Here is a 23147-nt window from a genome sequence, read left to right on the forward strand (position 1 = left end):
TATGTAAATATCTCTTTGAAATCCTATTTTCAATTCTTTGGGGACTATAACCAGAAGTGGAATTGCTAGATCATGTGGTAATTCTATTTTTAATTTTTTGATGAACCTCCATATCGTTTTCCATAGCAACTGCACCATTTTATATTCCTACCAACAGGGCACAAGGGTTCCAGTTTCTCCATATCCTTGCCAACACTTGTTATTTACTGTTTTTTAAAAAACAATTAGAAATAAACCTTGTTATGATTTTTTGAGGTGGGGAGGGGAGAGGCAGAGGGAGAAAGAGAACCCGCAGCGCAGAGCCCGACGTGGGGCTTGATCTCACAACCCTGAGATCATGACCTGAGATGAAGTCAAGAGTTGGACACTTAACCGACTGAGCCACCCAGGTGCCCCTTATTATGATTTTAATCAGACATCCCAATTTCTGTCCTCTATGTAGATAACGTTGAATGAGAATTGCTTGCAGCAGTATTTATTGTTTTTTTGATCGTGACCATCCTAAATGGTTGTGGGGTGATATCTCAGTGTGTTTCCTCACTTTTTATTTTTGTAAAAAGAAAAATAATAACCAAGTAAATAATTACAAGTAATCCAATTAAACATTCTATCAAATTCTTTTCATACAATCACCGAACACTATTGTCTCTCTGGCAATAATTTGTTCTTTGTCCAATAATATAAAACATTGTTTGATGCAAGTCAGCAATGCAGAGACCCTCTGACAGAGCATTCCACCCCAGGTAGAGAGCCAACATATATAAGTAAGTATATTCCTTATCAGACATGTATGAGAGTATTCATAGCAGCTTTACTCATATTAGCCCCAAGCTGGAGACTACCAGAGTCCATCAACACTACAATGGATAAGTAAATTGTAGTGTATTTACATAATGGAATACAAAAGAGTGGTAAAAAAAAGAACTGCTAAATGTGGCAGCATGGACGAATTTTACATACATAGTATTGAGTAAAGGAAATCAGATACAAAAGAATACATACTATATAATTTTATTTGTACAAAGTTCAAAAAAAGGCACAACTATGGAGCTAGAGGTCAGAATACGATTTCCACTGGTGGAGTACTGACTGGTAGGAAATGCAGTGTTATTGGGGATGCTGTAAACATGTTATACCTAGATCTGAGTGTATACATATATGAAAATTAATTAAGCTGTAGAGTATATTTAAATCTGTACACTTGCCTTTATAGAAGCTGCAACTGTCCAAGAAATAAAAGATTAGTCTTAACAAAAGGATACTCTCTTTTTGTTTTTTAAGAGAGGCTACTTACCCAAAAATCAACTAGTAAGTGAGTTTGGGGAATGCTGGACAGGAAAAAAAAATTCCAAACTCATCACTGAAGTGAACTCCAAAAAATGGCAGAGAATGGGAGTTCCCATTTACTCTGCACCTACTACTTCCTGGCAGTAAATAAGAAAAATATGTTAACTTGGAGGGTATTCAGAGTCCTCTAATTTACTATGATGTCCTCAGCCCTTGAATGTGTTAATTTTTAAATGCTAAAATTCATCACTCGGTTGTCATTCACAACAATTAATTGAAGATCCACGGTGAGCTTAGCTTTGTTTATAGGCAGTTGTTGCCTTGCATTGTTAGGCATCGAGTTACATTTGTTTGTGTTCGTTCCTTATTGCTGCGAAGCAATGCAATGATGTAAATAGAGGATTGAAAATCAAGCCATTGCTGAAAGATTAGTGTTCTACATAACTCAGCTCTAAATAGCGTTCCATCAACTCTTTCCATATTAAAGGAAGCACTGCCTCATGAAGTCATCCTAATTTATAGCCAGGACTCTTTATTAGTAATAATAATATGGCACTGTCTAGATGTTGAGATATAAGTAAACCATAATAAATCCTAGTTTAATTAGCCTGTTTTCCATTGAAAGAGACCTTGGTTACCAACGTCTATTCTGAGATAGACAATTACGTGGTACTGGATTCCTCCAGGATTAGAAATATACACAATTAAAGATAAACCTACCTCATGTGTGCTGAGCTGCCTGAAAACAGTTACATTTCCTCCCACCAGCCAGCCCAAGCACTGTCATCTCTCACCTGCACAGTTATAATAACCTCCCACCCACTGTCCCTGCTCCTTCTCTTGCCCTTTGCTCTCTCCACACAACTGGAGTGGTCCTTTTAAAACCTAAGTCTGATCAAAACCCTTCTCTGCTCAAAACCCTCCAAAGTCTTCCCATCTCACTCAAAATAAAATCCATATTACAAGGCCCTATGCTATCCGGCTTCGTTAGCCCTCTGACCTTCTTTATGACACCCTCCCTTTCACTCTGTCCACTCCAGAAAGCTGGCCCCTTCCTGGTCCTGAGCACTCCTGAGTGCTTTTGCGCATGGTCCCTCGGAGCCTGGATAGCTTGCTCCCTGATTGCATTCTGAAATTAGTTCAACTCTCACCTCATTTTAGAGATTCCTGACCACTCTAAGATAGCTCCTTCAAACAGTACCCATATCCTTACCTCCATATTTTATTTTTCTCCATAGCACTTGTCAGCATCCTACATGTTTAATGAATGTGCTTATGTTTACTGTCTGTGTCTTCTATAGAATGTGAGCTCCCCCTACTGGAGAGTAGGGACTTTATTTGTTCGCTGTTGCAGTCCCAGGGTCTAGTATAGTGCCTGCCATATTGTAGCTGTTCAATAAACACTTGTGGATTAATCAAATAATGAATGGCTTAATGTATACTCAGAGAGAACGCAGTCTGTAGGTATCTTAAGTTAGGAATTAGAAAATCATTTCTAAGCTATATGTTGTCAGCTATTAGGGTATCATCAGCATATTTCTAACAAAGATATGTACAGAAAGGTTGATGTTTATAACATCTGCACTGGGATATATGTGAAAAACTGACTTTCATCTGGTAGTATGCTATAAATAGAACACAAGGTTTATGGGGGGCCTGGGTGGCTCAGTCGGTTAAGCGTCCAACTCTTGATTTTGGCTCAGGTCATGATCTCAGGGTCCTGAGATCCGGCCCCGTGTCAGGCTCCACGCAGTGTCTGCCGTCAGCTTGGGATTTTCTCTCTCCTTCTCCCTTTCCCCCTCTCCCTGCTCATGCTCTCTCTCTCTCTAAAATAAATAAATAAAATCTTCAAAAAAACTATAAAGCTTTATGATATTGACTATATCATAATTTTTGGCCACCAGACTCAGTGTTCAGCAGCAAGCGTACCTATATCAATACAGTAACTGCTCAGATGTAGCGAGATGTTCCTTGTAGTTCTTTGGTACGTATCATCTGGTGCAGCAACACTGTAAGCGCCACTCCCCCACTGGTCAAGAGAGCTATACAGACACACATTACCACTCATTGCTCTAAAAGAGGGCTCAGCAAACTCTGGCATGTGCACCAAAAGCAGCCCAACAGTCTGTTTTTTTTACAGTCTGAAAGCTAACAATAATTGTACATTTTAAACAGTTACAAAACAAACAAAAAACTATGCCCCAGAGACCATATGTTACCCACAAAGCCTAAAACATTTGCTATCTGGTCCTTTACAGGAAACGTTTGCTGACCCCGCTCTACAAAATCAGGTTAATGGACATGATTTGGGGAGAAGGAAAAGAATCTTGAAAACACAGAGCTGAGCGTGGATGTGCTGAAACATCTGATTTGGCTTTCTGAGTGTGTCCATAGTACAAGGGCAATGGGTTTCTTAAGAGAAGATGGAGTGAAAAACTTTTACAAAGACCGGGGGAAATGAAACTGGCAAGAAGAACATCACCCTCCCCATAAACTTTGAATTTTGAGTTTCAGAAAGGGGAAAATCCAGATAAAACTAATTTTAAAAACTAATATAAGGCAAAACACGAGTGAGAAGGGAAAAATAAGCTTGGTGATATTGTGGTCAAGTGCCTCCTTGTGGCAAGAACTCCAAGATATTCATCAGTGATCATCCTCCCTGTCTTTTGGTCCTGATACTTCTGAATTTGAGCTTGAAAGAAGGCTGTCCAACTAAAAACTACATTTCCCAGCCTCCACTGCAGCTAGGCACGACCAGGTTCCAGTAAGTGGGATATGCACCAAAAAGATGCACATCATGTCCATGTGACTAACTTCCAGGTTGACCATAGAATGAAATGACCTGTGTTTCCCTTTACCCTTCCTTCTTGCCATTGGCCAGGAGATGGAGGTGCAGGTTGAGACTGCAGAGTCACCCCACAACCTTGAACTGCCCAGCTTGGGAACTTCTTTAAGAGCAAAATAAGCTCCTCTCTTGATTAAGCCACCGCCTTTGGGGTCGTCTCTGTTACAGCAACTTACACAACAACTTACAACACAATGGTGTTGCTTATAGGTTTATATACATAAATGCAAAACATATATTTTAACATAAGAGAGAATAATGTTAAAATTTTAATGTAAGGGGCGCCTGGGTGGCTCAGTCGTTAAGCATCTGCCTTCGGCTCAGGTCATGATCCCAGGGTCCCGGGATCGAGCCCCGCATCGGGCTCCCTGCTCCACGGGAAGCCTGCTTCTCCCTCTGCCCCTCCCCCTGCTTGTGTTCCTGCTCTTGCTATCTCTGTCTCTGTCAAATGAATAAAATCTTAAAAAAAATTTTTTTTAATGTAAGATAAAAGCAATTTCTTAGACCTCACTGGGATATCTCATATTCATGTCTTCACCAAGAATCATACTCATGTATTATCTCACAAAATACATGAAAACATTCAATTCTATTTTCTTTACAAGATGTCATGGTTTTACAATTTAAATGTAAAAATCTGACCAACCTTAAATTTCTTTTTAAGAAATTATAAGAAAATAAAGAGTTCCTGCTATTTTTTGGTTCCAAAGAGCTATCCTGTGGCCCAAACTCCATTTCTTCAATAGCCCACTGATTTGAAGATCTACCTTCATTATTCCTTTATGCATGCATTCCTTTTGTCACTCAACAAATATCAATGGCAAGCCTACCGCACCAGGTACTGGGCAGCTGCTGGAAGCGCAGTGCTAAGCCAAGCACAGTCCCGGCCACACAGTGCCAGACCGAGCAGCATACGGTGTGGAGGGGAGACAGTAAGCAGGGTCAGACAAGCAAGTGCGACTTGCAAAGGGCTGAGAAAGGAAGAAATACAGTGCAGAGAGAGGACATGGGGTGCAAGTGCAGGGCAGCTTCCTCCTACAGACTGCTTGAAGGAAGTTCCGTTGACTTGAAGCCAGAGTTCAACGAATGAGATCGAGTCCCCCTTGCAAAGAACCAGGGTGCAAGCACCCCATGTGGAAGGAGCCTAAAAACATAAACTCAATTATGTTTTTAGGCAATGACTCCAGATGTTTGGAGGAGAAAGGATAGAAGAAGGCTAATAGAGGAAGTAGGAGGACCACAATAAAGAAAAATTAGGAAGGGCACCTAGGTGGCTCAGTCGGTTGAGCACCTGCCTTCCGCTCAGGTCATGATCTCAGGGTTCTGGGATCGAGTCCTGCGTGGGGCTCTCTGCTCAGCAGGAAGCCTGCTTCTCCCTCTCCTTCTCTCTCTTTCTCTCTCAAATAAATAAAATCTTTTTAAAAAATTGGGAAATGACTGCCATACATTTGGGGAAGCAAAACTCCCATATACCTTGGGCTCTATTTCAGATCTCCATTCTGCTCCATTGATCTGACTTTTCATCCCCACACCAGGCGCAGGAGGAACACATTTCTACAGCTCCATACTACGTTTTAATTTGTGGTGGAGCACATTTTCCCATCCCTCCCAACTCAGAATTTCCCAAATATTCCTGCATGTTCATTCTTCCACTTGATCTTTGGGATTGCATGAACTTTACAAATTAATTTTGGGAGGATTAATATTTTTGTAATATTAAGTCTTCCTATCAAAAATGAGACAGGTCTCTACATTTACTCCTGTCTTCTTCCCAGACCTTCAGTAGACTTATTTTTATAATAATTTTCTGTATGTTAGTCTTGTACATTTCTTTCGTAGCTAATTTTTATATTTTTGTTATTTTTACAGTTGGATTGAGATCTTTCTTTTGTTATCCTTCCTAACATAACTTTTGTCATATTTCCTCACATTTGTAGTGGAAAGGGGAAAAAGTACTGGGGAGAATAGAGTTGATCATATATTTTTTCCCTGATCCATTGGTGTCACGCCTGGATTATAGCTTTTGAAATTAAAAAGCTTCCCTTGAAAGGAGGCTTCCTGTCTCCTGACCAATCTGAGGAAAGATTACAGGGGTAGCAGGAAGTATGGAGAGAAAAAAATAAATCAATTACTATTTCAAATTATCATTCCATTATATTAAATATAGATTATAACATATTTTTATGAAAATAAAATATTAAGTGGGACTTTTATGTTGCCTCACATTCTGTGACTCCCAAAGACAAAGATAAAGGTTCACACATGCAAGAAAAGATGCAAGGCATATTCTCAGGACTTATACACGCAAATACACACACTCACGCACAAACTGACACACGCATGTGTACATACACGTGCATGCCAAGTGGAATCCTCTGAGGGATGGAATACAAATTGTTTCATTTTGTTCTCAGTACTCTTCTGTATTTTACAAATACTTGCTAATGATCCAATTTTACTTATGATCAGAAAAAAAATTAAGTAGCAAATGTAAGAAGACTGCTGGCTCTCCTTCTACCCATTAAATTAGCTCTAGTTGGTACATGCATGTGATACTCTTTTTTTTTTAAGATTTTATTTATTTATTTGAGAGCAAGAGCAAGTACTAGTTGGGGGGCGGGGCAGAGGCAGAGGGAGAAGCAGAGTCCCCACTGAGCAGGGAGCCCGATGCAAGACGTGATCCCAGGACTACAGACTCATGACCTGAGCCGAAGGCAGACGCTTAACCAACTGAGCCACCCAGGTGCCCTTGTATGCGTGTGATATTCTTTAAGGACTGGTTCCATTATGCTCAGGTGAGAATAGTAACAGAACAGTGATGTAGAGTCTGGAGTCGTAAACCATTCCGGTCCCCAGAAATTGTAATACAGCGACCAACATTTCTTCGATGGCTATAATTTTGCAGGCATCATGATAGGGACATGACAATGACTAAGGAGCTGTCCTCTCTTACAGGAGGTCACATAACGGAAGGGAGATAGATGGTAAGAACTATTGCAACTATGAGGTCACTTAGAGGCTAGCAAATCTGAAATAACATAACAATGACATACCCTTCCAAGGCCAGAGGAATAAGATCTTTACAGATTCACCATTGGAACAGATTGCCCTGGCAGGCAAAATGTTATCTTTCCCTGGTGTAGGTAAGCCAAAGCCACATGTCTTTCTTTCTGGGATACTTAAGATCCCATTGGATGAAAATGTGGATGGAGTATCCTCTGAAACTTCTCCCATCTCTAAATACCATCCTTCTATGAGATCAGCAAGGACTGGGAGACTCACAAGAGGCAACTGAGAGCAAGTGAAACTTATGAAAGTTTCAGTACAGATTTCGATTTGTTCTCTCCTCCTACCTCAATGCACCATGTATTTCTCCAATGAGTTCATCACTGAGTCAGTGATTTGACCAACAGGCTAAGATGGCTAGAGCGAGATGCCCCCAGAGTACATGTCTCCTCTCTCTGAAGTAATACATAGGTACAAAAACTTGTTTCCCATTACACATTCATTTTTCTCCTTTCTTTTCAAAATTGCTCTTTTATGCAAGAGCTATTTTATCCAAAAGGAAACGAAAACATTAGTAAAAAAAAAATACATACCTACATATATTCATTAATGATGACAAAAGAAAACATTTTAAAGAAAATAGAACCAATAAGTTAATCATTCGGTCTGCATCTACAATGCCCAACAACCTGTTTGCTACTTCACTGAATTACTCGAACTCACAGGTTATTTCTATGTCACACCACCTCAACCTAATATTGGTACACAGCATTATTTTTGGTTTTTTTTTTTAAAGATTTTATTTATTTATTTGACACAGAGAGAGAAAGCACAAGTAGGCAGAGCAGCAGGCAGAGAGAGAGGGAGAAGCAGGCTCTCCACAGAGCAGGGAGCCGGACGTGGGGCTCGATCCCAGGACCCTGGGATCATGACCTGAGCAGAAGGCAGCCGCCTAACCAACTGAGCCACCCAGGCGCCCCCACAGTATTATTTTTGAAAAGACCAGAAGTCAATGGGACTTTAGGGCCTTTGGGATACTTAATAGTCTAATGACTGAATAACTCTTTCCATATTCACAAATGCAAAGCCTAGAGGAAAAATTTTAACCTAGCACATCACTTGCAAATTTAACAATTTCTGTATGCTTGTTCGCATCTCCAGAGAATTCAGACCCAACTGGTTCCATTCAACAGGAGATTGTAGCAGTTTTGAAGGGAAATTATACAAATATATACTCAGTTCTTTAGTGAGGACTTCTCATCCTCACTTAAGAAAAATACATATTACATAACTCATTGTAGGAAACTAAAGCATTACCTTTTAATCAATCACTTGTATCAAGGTTCCCTTTCTGTCAATTAAAAGGGCAACTTGCAAAACTCAAGAGTGCCCCATTGTGGAACAATGACACAAATGACTTCTACTCAGAGTTTGGCTAGTTTTCTTTTTGCTTTGTTTTGTGTTGTTTTCTTGGAAGGGCTACTCTTTATATGAGAAACTTTCTCTAGTTTAGAAACTGTATCTCGATTTCTTGGAGAGTTGAAAAAGCAAGGAGCCGATCATATGCATGAGTGCATTAATATACATAGTTTAGATGACTTTATATTTCTTAGAAACAAAATACCCTTCATATTTCTTAACTTGTATACTTTAATGATTATTCCAAAGAGTAAAGAGAAAATAAAAGCTACTTGTCCAAAGTGCTGTCTTATTTTTCCACATGATCCCCCAAGGTTAAGGACATTTAAATCATAAAAAGAATATTGGAGCCATCACAAAATTCTCTTCCCCTAAAGGTAAGAGACAAAAAAAAGCATAAAATATAATGGCACCATATTTCCAAGCTTCATCTCATAATTAAATCAATTAAATTTTAAGAGAACTGCGTATATAATTCACACACTTATTTTTTTCTTCCTACTATGGAATGTGTATTGTGCAGGTGGAAAAGGGCATGAAGCCCCGCATCTGGGCTCGAAGCTTGTGCCTGATCCTTCAAACCCCACTGTTAGTTAAAAACTCTCATCCGCAAAGTCATCCATGTGGTTGTTGTACAGTTCTGGTTCCCATTTTCCTCTGCATATTAAAGCTACAATTTCTTCCTTAATTACTCCTCCCTCTCCCCCATTATCCCAATATTTGGGGACAGTCTCTGTGACTTCCCTGGGTGTTCTGTTCTTCAGGTGAATTATCTCCGTGACCTTAAGCAGACCCTCACAAGACATCATTTCCCTGCTTCTCCCTGTCCACATTGTAATCCAGGGGGGCACAGGTGGGGAGAAGCTTAAACTAAATCTTAAAGGTAAAATCATCTGCAAGAACATAAAACGGGAATTAAAACACCAGGTGCATTTCTCAAGCAACAAATAAGTCTTCAAAAAACTGGAGTTTCTGTTCAAATATGTTACACCATCGCTGAAGAAGTCCAAGTCAGCAGAAACATAGAGCAGAATGTTCCAAAGTAGTGGAACAAGAATAATAATATTTTTTACAAGTCATGAATTAAATCTCACTAACTCCTCTAAAAGAATACTGATGGCTGAAGCAGGATGTGTACTGATAGCTGAAGAATGTGTACTCGTTGTAAACACCAAGGAGAAACTGAGAGCAGGGGGGCAGCCAGGACAAAGCTGAGTGGATGTTGCAAAGCAAGGCATTGCAGAAACAGTGGCGGGGATCTGCAAAACCAAATTGCAGTGCAATGAATCAAATAGATGACAACGGTTCAAAGAAGCGGATACAAAATAGAAGCACCTACCACCGCAAATGGGTAATCACAAAATGCCAACAAATAAGAAAGCATAAGCAAGGACATTTAAAAAACAAAACAGAAAACTGGTTCCCGATCTGATGGATAATTCTGGCAGGCTATTATTCAGCCAATTAAAGAGCCCATTTGGTTCCACTCCGAAATCATCCTCACTGACACAGACATGTCATGATTTCACACTTTAATGAAGGCAGGGTTTCCAGGCTGCCAGAAAGAAACAAGAAGGAACAGGGGCGCCTGGCTGGCTCAGTCGGTTAAGTGGCTGCCTTCCGCTCAGGTCATGATCCCAGGATCCTGAGATTGAGCCCCACATCGGGCTCCTGCTCCGTGGGAAGCCCGCTTCTCCCTCTCCCACTCCCCCTGCTTGTGTTCCCTCTCTTGCTCTCTCTCTCTCTCTCTGTCAAATAAAATCTTAAAAAAAAAAAAAGAAAGAAACAAGAAGGAACATTTAAAGTTGAAAGTGATAAGAATGAGTTTGGTTCTTCTTTTCAGACTTCTGAAAAATGAAGAATTTGGTAAGAAAAAAAAATCTATGAAGTAGAAGAAACTGACCTTGAATTGCAGATTATGTGCTTTTCTTCCTTGAACTTGATCGGCTGGTGACCTGGTGCATTCTGCATTGCAGACATGTGTCCTCAGAGCACATGTCTCTTGTCTTCTTTCAGGTGCCCTGGGGCCTCTGTGTAGAAGACATTTTTTTTTTTTTTAATTTCCTACCTTGGGGTCCTCTTGAACTTAGGCAGTATAATTTGGGCCCCAATCCTACAGGAGTCACAGGTCCATGATTACAAATTTTCAAAATATATTTATTGTTTCCACCCAGAGACTAAGCAAGCCAGACAGTTCCATGTCACTTCTGCTGAGCAGAGTTTTCCCAGATTTCCCCCCCTCCTGTGGTTGTAGTCCTTCAAGGAGTTGGCTAGACGCTGTGCAGTCAGGTACCCTAGCTCTCGTCTCCTGCCCCTATGTGAGTGACAAAACCCAAATCCCTAGAAAACGAACTAACAGCCCCTCCCCCACCCCTTCTCCCCAGGCCAGCCGCAGCACCAGCTTTCCTGTTTACTGCTCTGGTTTTCATTTCTTTTTTTCTGGCCACTGGAGATTTCCCTTACTTTCTGCATGTTCTTGAATAAACGTATTTGTAAATTATTTCAAAAAAATGTGTAATTACTCTGTGGATGTATCATAATTTATTTACCTACCTATCAAACTGTTTGATTTTGTACAATTAGAAATTACACTCGAGCAAACATCGCTACACCTAACCATTTACGGAAATATGCAATCGTTTCCCTAGGGTAGATTTTTAGTAGTGGATTGTTGAACCAAAGGTAAGTATATTTTGAAGGTTTTCACTCCACTCATAGATAGCATACTTTTGTCCTTTTCTTGTGATATTTACTTAATTCTTCCTTATTTTATACTTATTGATGGATTTAACATCGTTTTCTAGTAAATTTCAAGCCTTATAGTCAGTAAGTGTTTAATATTCCAGTAGTTTGAACACAAGTGCCACCAAAGCACTTAATAAAAGTCTGTTGGCTTGAATTGAACCAAATTTAGAAATTTCAATTGTCCAGAATCAATAGTAATGAACTTGTCCTTGAGTTTCCTTGGAAGATACCTCCAGCACAGAAAATATAGGTCCTGCGTAGCCGGGTTTTGTGCCAGATCTCCAGAGAAAGGAGAGGATGGAAGATTGAGGAATAATGAATGAATGTGTAGTGACAAGAGAGACAGGAAAACGGCCAATGAGTACGTTAGAAAATGCTCAGTTTCATTAGTCATCATAGAAATGCCGATCAAAACTACAATAAGATAAACCTCACACCCACTCAGATGGCTGACATCAAAAGACAGACAATAACAAGTGTTGCCAAGGATGTGGAGAAATTGAAACTCTGATGCATTGCTGGTGGAAATGTAAAATAGTGCACTCACTTGGGAAAATAGTTTGGTAGTTCCCCAAAATGTTAAACATAGAGTTACCAATGACCCAGCAATTTTGTTGTTGGATATCTACCCAGGGGAAATGAAAAAAAAAAATGTCCACATAAAAACTTGTACATGAATGTTCACAGTAGCATTATTCATAATAGCCCCAAAGTGGAAACAATCCAAATATCTATCAACTGATGACATTATAAACAAGATGTGGTATATCCACCCATACAATGGATTATCATTTGTCCACAAAAGAAATGAAGAATTTATATATGTTACTACATGAATGAACATTGTAAATGTGACTGATTCCTAGTGAAAGAAGCCAGTCACAAAAGACCATATATTGTATGATTCCATTTATGTGAGATGGCCAGAATAGGCAAATCCATGGAGACAGGTGCTGGGGGGAGGGGGGAACAGGAGTGACTGCTAAATGGTACTGGGGTTTCTTTGGGGGATGATAAAAATGTTCTAAAATTAGATTTTGGTGATTGCACAACTCTGTAAAAACCATTATACATGTTAAGCAAGTGAACTTTATGGTATATAAATTACATCTCAATAAAGCTGTTCAAAATAAAGGAGAAAGGAAAAGTGATCTGAACTCCAACTTATTTGCCTCATTCTTCTTGTTAAACTCCACCTTCCTACCATTCTTAGGCATACATAGCCAAATTTCTCTCTGGCTCAATAAGAGTTTGACACTTTCCCCCCAATTCCCAGAGCTTATGAAGAGTGCGGTGCCCTCTAACTTTTCCCCCAACTTCTTTTTGTTCTTCCTGCTGTTGACTTCAGCATTGATTTGCCCAGTCTCAATCTTATTCACTACCTTATTTTCTGATCATGGACTATTTGCTCTGTGGAAGATTTACTACATGCTCCTTAGACTTTCATTGTTTAACAATCTTTTTCTTTATGCTACCTGCCTCTTTGCACAAGTCTTTGAGAGCAAGGATAGGGAGGTTTGTATCTTTCCATGAGTGTTCTTGTGCCTTTGCATATAGCTTAGAGGTTATAACCTCACAGATTATGGCTGTAAAATACAAAACTTGTCAATAAACTGATAGGGACAGTTGTTTCAGAGACAATGAAATGCATATTGTAGGATCTTACTTTAAAAACACCCTCTCTTTCACTTCTTCACCTCCAAGCCTACCTCTGCAATTGCGAACAAGGCATAATGGAGACATTTTCCAGAAGATAGCATGAAAACAGCCACTTGTCCCCAGTATTAACTTCCACAGCAATATCCTTTACTTCTCCTTCCTAAACCTACTAGCAACCCCACATTGATTCACAATTACAGCTCTACTACAAAGTAAAGTTTGTAGTTTCTATGTGTGGGCACTTCTGCAGGAATTTCCAGGGTATTAACTAGACATTTGGGCAGATCTGGAGGTGGGGGGGGGAGGGAGAGAGAATATCTCCTTTGCTTGGGAAGGCAGAGTGGTGATTGTACTGTGATGAATGAAGGGAAATTTTGCTGAAGGAATAAGTCCTCTGGGCAGGAGGACCGAATTAGGGTTTGGATCAATTGTCTGAAAAGACAGAGAGTCTTTTCAGCAGAGACTGGGAAGCTTGATGGAGAAAGCCCATCTTTTATTCTTACCAACCTATTCTTAGAGATGCTAAAAATTCAGCTGGCATGAGAACTAAATAGATCAGTTTACTTTCTTTTTTTTAAAGCTCTCACACAGCCATCTCTTCTATTTTTATGATTTTATGCATGTGCTTTGATATTTTTCTATTGCTTTTCCCCATTTTCTCTCAAGAGCCTACTCCCAACCATGAAATGTAATGATGGGAAACATACATTTGTTCAAGATAGCATAAGATGTGGTTTACATTTTTGCTTCACTTTGCCCGAAGTGTAGTTATTTTTCCTTTTAAGGTGTTTCCAACTACAAAATTAGGGGAAGAGGGAAGGCGGGCCACACACTGGTTGACTTGAGTTCACTTTTATGTTTAGAGCCGGGAAGCCTGAAACTAAAACAAACTGCAATGCATTTGGCTATTGTGGTAAGAAATGAACTCTCTTATGCTGAAATCATAAAATAATTTATCATAAGAAATCTTCTTTAATGATAAGTAATAGTCTTTCCAAATCATAAATTTTACTTTATTATTATTTTTTTGTCTCAAGACAGATCTTAATTTGCTGACCAGGCAGGATGGGAGTGGTAAAGGAGAAGAGACACACTCTACATCTACCACCTGCCCTGATGCTGATATCAGAAGTCTAGAGCTTGGAGTCAGAGACTGTCACATGCAGAAAAGAGGTTATTGGCATATGGGAGAAGAGAAAACCATGAGAATCAATGATTCACCTAGGAGGAGAATAAAATAGAGGAAAGGGCCTAGGACTGAGCCCTGGGGACACCAACAAGTAGAGGGAAAGCGAAGAAGGAAATGCCAGCAAAGGAGATGGAGAAGGAGTAGTCAGGCGGGACCATAGCGAGGTGTAGTAATGAGGTGGGGACAAAAGCAGAAAGGGTGTCATCATGCTCTCAGGGTAGCTGCAAGAAGAGGAGTGTTTCAAGAAAGAGGACATGTCAAATGCACTGAAAGGTCAAGTAAGAGTGAACAAGAAAGTGGTCATTGTACTTGACCTTGTGGAGGTAACGGGTGACCTTGGCAGGAGCAGTTTCAGAAGAGTAGTGAGGACCAAAGTCCCATTAGAAAAGGCGGGGGGGGGGGTGGAGAATAAGAAAGTGGGCAGTGTAAATATGGACAACTTTCAAGAAGTTTGCATGTGAAGTAGAGCAAAACTTTGAGGCAGTAACTAGATGGGAATACTGAGCCATGGAAGAAAGATGATTTTTTGTCTATTTTTTAAGATAGAAGATTTTAGAGCATGTTAGTATGCTGATGAGAATGCTCCAGAAAAGGAGAAATTGATATTATAAGACAAAGAGTATCATACAGAATAGTTTCACTGCCCTAAAACTCTTCTGTGTTCCGCCTACTCATCCTCCTTCTCCCCTGACTCCTGACTTTTTACTGTCTCCATAACTTTGCCTCCTCCAGAATGTCATATTGTTGGAATTATACAGTATGTAGACTTTCTCTTCTCCTTTTAGCACTGAATAATATTCCATTATCTGGATGTACCACAGTTTATCCATTTACCTACAATAGGACATCTTGGTTGCTTTCAAGTATTGATATTTATAAATAAATCTTCCATAAGTCTCTATGTGTAGATTTTTGTGTGGAGATAACTTTTCAACTCAATTAAGTAAATACCAAAGAATGCAACTGCTGAATTTTATGATAAAAGTATGTTTGATTTTATAAGAAACTATCAAATTATCTACTAAAGTGACTCTACCATTTTTCATTTCCACCAACAATGTATGAGAGTTCCTGTTGCTTCATATCCTCACCAGCATTTGTAGTTGTCAGTGTTTTGGATTTTAGCCATTCTGAGAGGTGCACGGTAGTATCTAATCATTGATTTAATGTACGATGCCCTTATGACATAGGATATGGAACATCTTTTCATATGCTTATATGACATCCATATATCTTATTTGGTGAAATGTCTGTTGAGGTCTTTTGCCATTTTTTAATCAGGTTGTTCATTTTCTTGTTGTTAAGTTTCAAGTATTCTTTGTATATTTAGTGTAATAGTCCTTTATCAGGTATGTCTTCTGCATAATATATTCTCCTAGTCTGTAGCTAATCTTCTCATTTTCTCAACAGTGTCTTTTGAGAGTAGAAGTTATCAATTTTAATGAAGACCAGCCCATCAAGTCTTTCTTCCATGAGTCGTGCCTTGGGTTGTATTTCAAAGTCGCTGCCATACCCAAGGTCATCCAGATTTTCTCCTATGTTATATCCTAGGAATTTTACAGTTTTGCATTTTACGTTTAGATCTATTATTCCTTTTGAGTTAATTTTTGTGAAAGGTGTAAAGTCTGTGTTTAGATTCTTTTTTTTTTTTTTTGCATGTGGATGTCCAGTTGTAGCACCATTTGTTGAAAAGACTTTTCTCCATGGTATTGCCCTTGCTCCTTTCTCAAAGATCAAAGTTGGCTATCTTTATGTGGGTCTATTTCAGGGCTCTCTATTCTCTTCCACTGATCTCTTTGTGTATTCTTTTGCCAATACTGCACTGTTTTGATTACTATAGCTTTACACTAAGTCTTCTTTTTTTTTTTTAAGAGAGGGAGAGAGTGGGGAGGGGCAGTGGGAGAGGGAGAGAGAATCTTAAGCAGGTTCCACACCCAACACAGAGCCCAACCCTGAGATCATGACTTGAACCAAAATCAAGAGTTGGACACTTAACTGACTGAGCCACCCAGGCACCCCACTTAATACTAAGTCTTGAAGTCATGTAGTTGGTCCTCCAACTTTGTTCTTCTCCTTCAATATTGTGTTGGTTATTCTGGGTCTTTTCCTTCTCCATATAAACTTTGAATCACTTTATCAATACCCACAAAATAACTTGCTGGGATTTGGGTTGAGACCAGGAGTTGTTTTTGACGTTTTTTGAGTTTATAATTTTAATCAGTAGGAATGTCAGTCCAAAACAAGTCCCAGTCTTGCCCAGTACTGACTGTATTTGCCAGACTGCCAGAAAATGAAAAGTCTAAATCCCAGACTCTGCTCTCGGTATTCTTAAAATCCAGTTGGAAAGAAAAGATTCACTCGTGAGACAACTAGAAAATAAAAAGGGCAACGTATGGCTTAGTTATACCTGGGTAATAAAACCAACCAATGCTTTAACAGTTCAGGGAAGAAAAGAATTTAATCAAATATATTTTTATTTAAGGTTGTGTGCCATCCCCAAATCCTTTCCTTGAAAATTCTGTTTAGCTTCAAGCATGCACAAGGTCAGATTTTTCAGAAGCTGAGTGTCGTTGCTATTGTTCAGGTGCCAGAGTACTGGGATTTTGAGATGGACATTGTCAGGCAACGATCATCTCGATAATGCACGTGAGAGCATCCCTGGCTAGGACTGAAAACTAAGTCCTTCATAGAAACGCATTATCCTTCTTTATGCCTCTGAGCCTTCAAATTCCATAGATTCACCCAGAAAAACATTTAGGAGAATTGAGGATTGCCCTGGGGAGAGGGATTGAGGGAAATTTGTAGTGTTTTACTAATCAGAATTTGAATTCCAAGAGTACAACTAGCTAATTCAAGTAATTTTCCACCAAGAGAAGGAGAAAGGCACAGGGAAAGAAGAAAAAATATATGGGTAGCTTACCTATCTTAATTTTTACATATCTGATGTTTGAGAATACTGCTTCACCTAGACTTCTTAGGCTCTGGCACGCAAAGGCTGTAATCTGCCTTTGAATGTTACATACCTGTGAATCTGTTTGCCAAGTCGATTAACTTTTTACAAGTCCATCATCAACTGAGAATTCTAAAAGTACATTCTCCTACTGTTGCTATGAAGTAAAGAGAGCAAGAACTCTATAAAACTGAAATCTTTTTGAATTCCTCAAAAATATCAAACACAAACCATGGAATTAGCTTTGGTAGCAGAACACCATGTAGACTGCTGATCAGTTCAATGAGTCAGTCACTCACTTCCTAAAAAGAAGAAATTCTATTTTGGCTTCTTAGACTTAGTGTGTGGAAACAAATACCTACATATGGTGATCATGCCTTTATTTTTTTGATTTTATTTATTTATTTGACAGAGAGAACTCGCGAGAGCACAAGCTATCCCTCATTTGAGAGAGAGAGAGAGAGAGCACACAAGCATGGGGAGCAACAGAGGGAGAGGGAGAAGCAGACTGTCCACTGAGGAGCGAACCCGACTAGGGGCTTGATCCCAGGACCCTGGGATCATGACCTGAGCTGAAGGCAGACGCTTTAACGACTGAGCCACCCAGGCGCCTCGTGATCATGCCTACAAGATTTCTACGAGAATTTCACGATCAAAATTTATGGTGTGGGTGAAAGGCCCTTTGCACATTCAAATCCAAAAATAGACTCTTTTACAAACTAGCTATTTACTGAGATCCTTGTGCTATTAGTGTCAGAGTAAAATAGAGTGGTCAGCAAATGTCTAGAGAATCTTCGATAAATAAATTAAGCCATTCCCAGGCAATAAAATTTCTACTCTTCTTAATAGTAACTTTGCTTCTTTTTTCACAGAATAGTCTGTTATCTAGTAACTCCAGTTATTACACATGTGCCCAGACAAAAACATTCACATTGTTCATTATTTTGTAAGCTATGGACAGGAATATCAAAAATATATTTCTATCTCCAAGCATTTATTTATTTGACAAACATTTATCAATTTCTGCCTATATCCCAGGCTCTGTGCCAGGCCTGGAGAATAGAGAGAGAGCAAAAATTAGTTTCTGAATTCAAGTTCATGATATTCACAAATAATTATAGCAAGTGACACATACTGGAATAGAATTGCCTTCTAGGACCTATGGAAATTGAAGAGGGGATGATATAGAAATAGAGTAGGAAGGGCGCCTGGGTGGATGAGTCGGTTAAGCATTGGACTCTTGATTTCAGCTCAGGTCATGATCTTGGGGTCATGAAAATCAAGCCCCATGTCAGTCTCCGTGCTGGTTGTGGAGCTTGCTTAAGATTCTCTCTCTCCCTCTCCTCTTGCCCCCCCCACCCCCGCTCACACACATGCTCTCTCTCAAATATATGTATGTATAAAATAAAATAATTTTAAAAACAGAAATAGGGTAGGATGCGCGGGAGTATGCCAGGCAGCATCTGCAGGAGAGACATTCCTGACGGAAGAGCTGCACCTACAGACACAGGAAGGGGTCATCCCACACAGAACAGATGGGGCAGGTGGTCCCGTCTGGCTGAGCTCAGGGTACAGGAGGAGAGGGGTGGCAAAGGAGCTGGGGGGGGGTCAATGGAAGCATCCTAGAACTCACACGCCATGCCCAGGAGGTTGGACCCCCTCAAGGAGTGGGGAGCCACCAAAAGATTTTAAGCAAGTTGTAATCCGATTTATGCGTACAGATTCCTCGGGCAACAATACAGAGAATGGGGGCATGAATAAGACTGGAGGCAAAGGAACAAGTTAGGAATTTATACAATTGTCCGGAGAAGAAATAACGAGCACAATGGAATCGTATTTAGTCATAAAAAGAAACAAAATACTGGCAAATGCTACGACATGGATGAACCTTAAAAACATTATGCTAAATGACAGGTGCCAATCACAACAGGCCACATCCTCTATAACACCATTCATATGCAATGTCCAGAATTGGCAAATATATAGAGGTAGAAAGTAGATTAGTTGTTGTCAGGGGTTGGGAGGAGGAGAGAATGGGAGAATGGCTAGGGGGTGCTCTTTGTGAAGTGGGATGATGAAAATGTTCTAGAATTGATTGTGGTAATCAATGCACAACTCTGTGGATATACTAAAGCCATTGGATTGTACACTTTAAAAGGGAGAATTTATGATACATGAATTACACCTCAATAAAAAATTTTTTTAAATATTTTTTTAAGAAAAACAATGAGGCTAGAATGAGAGCAAGTGGTAAAAATTCTCTGATTCTGTCCTGCAGAGCTGGGTAGATGGGGCCACCGCAGATCAGGGCAGGAAATTCAGGAGGATGACAAGCTCCTTTCCGGACATTTTGGTTTGAGGTGCCTGTTAAGTATCAAGATGGTGATGAACCATAGCTAGGGGAACTCATGAGAGAGAGTCCAGAAATAAGGATTTGAAAGAATTCAGCATATATTTTGTACTTAAATCTATGGAAGTGGATACAACAAACAAAGATGGGCACATGAGCCAAGAGAGATGAGGCTGGGGCTAGACGTCTGAAGGAAAGTCATGTTGCAGGAATGGACAGAAGAGGTGCCCTCAAAGGAGGGTGAGAAGAAATTGTCAGAAAGAAAGAGGTAAATCAACACCCTAACACCGACCAAGTCCAGCAGTGACACTAACTCAGTGTTTCAAAATACCTGGAAGCATCTCTAAACACAGTTTTGCTAACTCAGGGAATCTTGGTGGTCAAGTGCACCCACCCTGGACTCTGGAAGACTGTTGTGGCCCCGTGGCTCAGTCCACGAGCTGGATATGCCCCCCAGGCTTCTGCGCGTGGCTCCCCTGTCACGTGGTTGGGAACTTCATGATCTCTTCATCTTGCCATCTTCATTTTCCCTGTTCTGCTAATGAAGTGGTTATGTTCAGCTTTCATCATAATTAGTGTTCATTTAGTTCAAGTGCTTTGTAATTAATCTTTTTATACATTAATATATCACAAAACATGGGAAAGCAAAACATTTTTCTTACTAGCAAATTGAATTAAGCTTCTTCAACCTAAAAGCAGGCTGGAAACAGAGCCAGACAAACCAGGCCACAGAAAACCTGCCTTTGCTGAAAAACAGACTCTCCAGGCTGCATTAAATTGTGCATTCAGAAAATTGGAAAAATAAGCTCCTCCAAACCATACCTTCCCCCATTTTTCTCAGTTAGCAAGTATCCCTTTTCAACTGGCTTATGGTTTAAAAAATAAAAAGATTTTCAATACTCATTTTTAGATCTAGTCAGGATTTCTTTATTTGAATTTTAAATGTGGAATTATCAGCAAATCCTGCCAGGGAAAGTGCTCCAAATTATGTCCTTTATTATTACTTTTCAAGCAATAAATAGGCCTTACATATAAGTCCTGCTTTATGATTTTAAACAATCTCTTTTAGCTTTTTTTTTTTTTTTTCTCTCCTGATCCTCATAGCAATGTATGTAGAAATAGCACGGTCAGGGGAGAGGCTGCTTGGGTTTAACTGGGACCCCATTTCCCTGGCTATGTGGCCCTGGGCCTGTCACTCTCTCTCTCTCTCTCCCTACGTTTTCTCATTTCTAAAATGATTGCTACTCACTGGGGTGGCTTGAAGATTAACTGAATTCATATATGCAAAATGCTTAGAACTCTACCTGGTACAGAGTAAATGCTCACTAAATATGACTAATCTTATAGTTATTATCTTATCAACGTTTCCTAAGACCAGAGGCATAGAAAGGCAAAGCTTCTCAAATAATACATAATACATAGCATTAGGAGTTCAAATGTTTTCCACTGGGCTCCTGGGCCAATACCAAACAAGGTATTGGGGCACAACCCAGGACCTTAGTGAACACCCGGGAGGATGCTGGATGGTACTGAATCAAGGATGTGCTCTTTGCCAAGAGCGCTGGAAAGGCCCTGCCCGTGCCCCCACCCAAACCCCAGCGAGAGCCGAGTTCTTTGCTAGGCGACCTTCAGCTCAGGGAAGCAGCAAAAATTAGGCTGTTTACTTGCCTGGTACCTAGATACAACCAACACGTCTCTCATTTTCTCTTCAGGAGGGGAATTACTGGTTGAAGATTACAAAGTTTTTCATCTCATGGAACAGCTTGCCAAATTGTTTTCTGAAATTGGTACAACAAATTTGGTTGTACCGATTTCTACTGCTTGCTGTCAGCCGTACACCGGAATGCTGGTCTTCCCCATCCTGATGCCGAATATGTAACGAATCTGTGCCAAGCTGACAGGCTGAGAATGGTGTTTCAGTATCACTTTTTTTTCCAGTATCACTTTAATTTGTATTTATTGAATGTCCAGATGGGTTAAATGGGGTTTTCTGCACATGCTTATTGCCCATTTATTGTGTGTGTGTGTGTGTGTGTGTATTTGTTCATGTCATTGGCCTCTTTGTCCATTTGGTGGTTCTTTTGAAGCTTTCTTATTGATGTTAAGTATTTTTATATTTTACACATATTAACCATTTGTCATAGTTCTTACAGATATCTTCTCCCACTTGGTCATTTGTCTTTTAAACCAATGGATCTTTTCTTCTATCATTTCTCCCGCCGTGGCTTTCATGGCCGCCCTGCCCTATCTCAGACTCAAGCTCTCTTCATTGTACTGCTGATGGGAATTCCTGGGGCTACCTTCCCACAGCATAACTACCACCACTCGGGCCCCCTCCATCCCGATGTGGATCACCTATACACGCTTTCCCAGGTGGTAATCTGCCATCGTTTCCCACATTAAGACCCCAATATGGGGTCCCTCTCTAAAAAGACCCAGGCCCTTTTCCTGGATTGTTTGCAGGGCACACTGAGCCTTTCCCTTCTGCACGTGGCAGGAGTTTGGTTTCTCTCCAGCCGCAGCATCTTGCATTGCCCGCCCTCAAGGCCTGGCTGCCATCGGCTTCACATCCACATAGATTTACAAGCCAGCACGGTTGGGTGTCACTAGAAAACTTGAAAATTTGCTATGCACTTCTTCTCCAGAGCAGTTGTAAATATTACTAAAACAATCTGATTCCTGCATACTCACTCTGATCTTATCCAGAACAAGGCCACATCATCATTGTTATTAATAATAACAATTTGTGCAATTTACAGATTATAGGGTGTTTTGTTAACTTTACCCCATTTGATGTTCAAAATGAGCAAACCAATTATCTTCCTCATTTTACAAATGAAGAATCTGACTGTCCACGTGACCCTTTTCAGGCTAAAGAGGCAAAAGACGTGAATATAGGTCTCCTGGCACAAATCTGATATTAACTTTCCATTCGTACATTATCTTTTTCCCTTTAAAAAAATTTATCTCTTCATATTAAAATAATTCCAGATTTACAAAAATGTTGTAAAAAGAGTACAAAGGATTTCTGTATACTCTTTATCCAGCTTCCTCTAATACTAATATTTCACATACCTACAATGATCAGAATCAGAAACTTAACACTGATACAACATCATTATCTAATCTTTGAACTTCATATAAATTTCACCAATTTTCCCATTAACATCCTTTCTCTGGTCCAAGATCAAATCTATGATCACCTGTTGCATTCATGGTCCTATCTCCTTCTCCTCTAATGGGTAATCATGCCTCAGTCTGTCTTTCACCACCTTGACACTTTTGAAAAGTACTAGCCAGTTTGTTTGTAGACTATTCCTCTATTTGGTTTTGCCTGATGCATCCTCATGATTAACGTCAGTTATGCATTTTTGGCAAGGATCTCACGGAAGTGATGCTGTGTTCCCAGTACGTCCCGATAGGAGGCACGTGGTATCATTTGTGTAATTACTGATGATGTAAACTGGAGTCACTAGGTCAGGTGGCATCTTTTGGTCTCTCCACTGTAGAGATATTATCTCCCCCTACTTAATTAATACATATCTTCTGGGGAGATACTTTGAGGCTACCTAAATATCCTGCTTCTCATCATCTTGGTTTCCATTTCCATCGTCCTTTCTTCATTTATTAGCTGGAACTCTTTTGTAAAGAGAAGTTGTTCCTCTCCCCCGTTTATTTATTTTTTTATATTAGTACA

This window comes from Halichoerus grypus, chromosome 10 (assembly GCF_964656455.1).
Source record: "Halichoerus grypus chromosome 10, mHalGry1.hap1.1, whole genome shotgun sequence".
NCBI classification, from domain to species: domain Eukaryota; kingdom Metazoa; phylum Chordata; class Mammalia; order Carnivora; family Phocidae; genus Halichoerus; species Halichoerus grypus.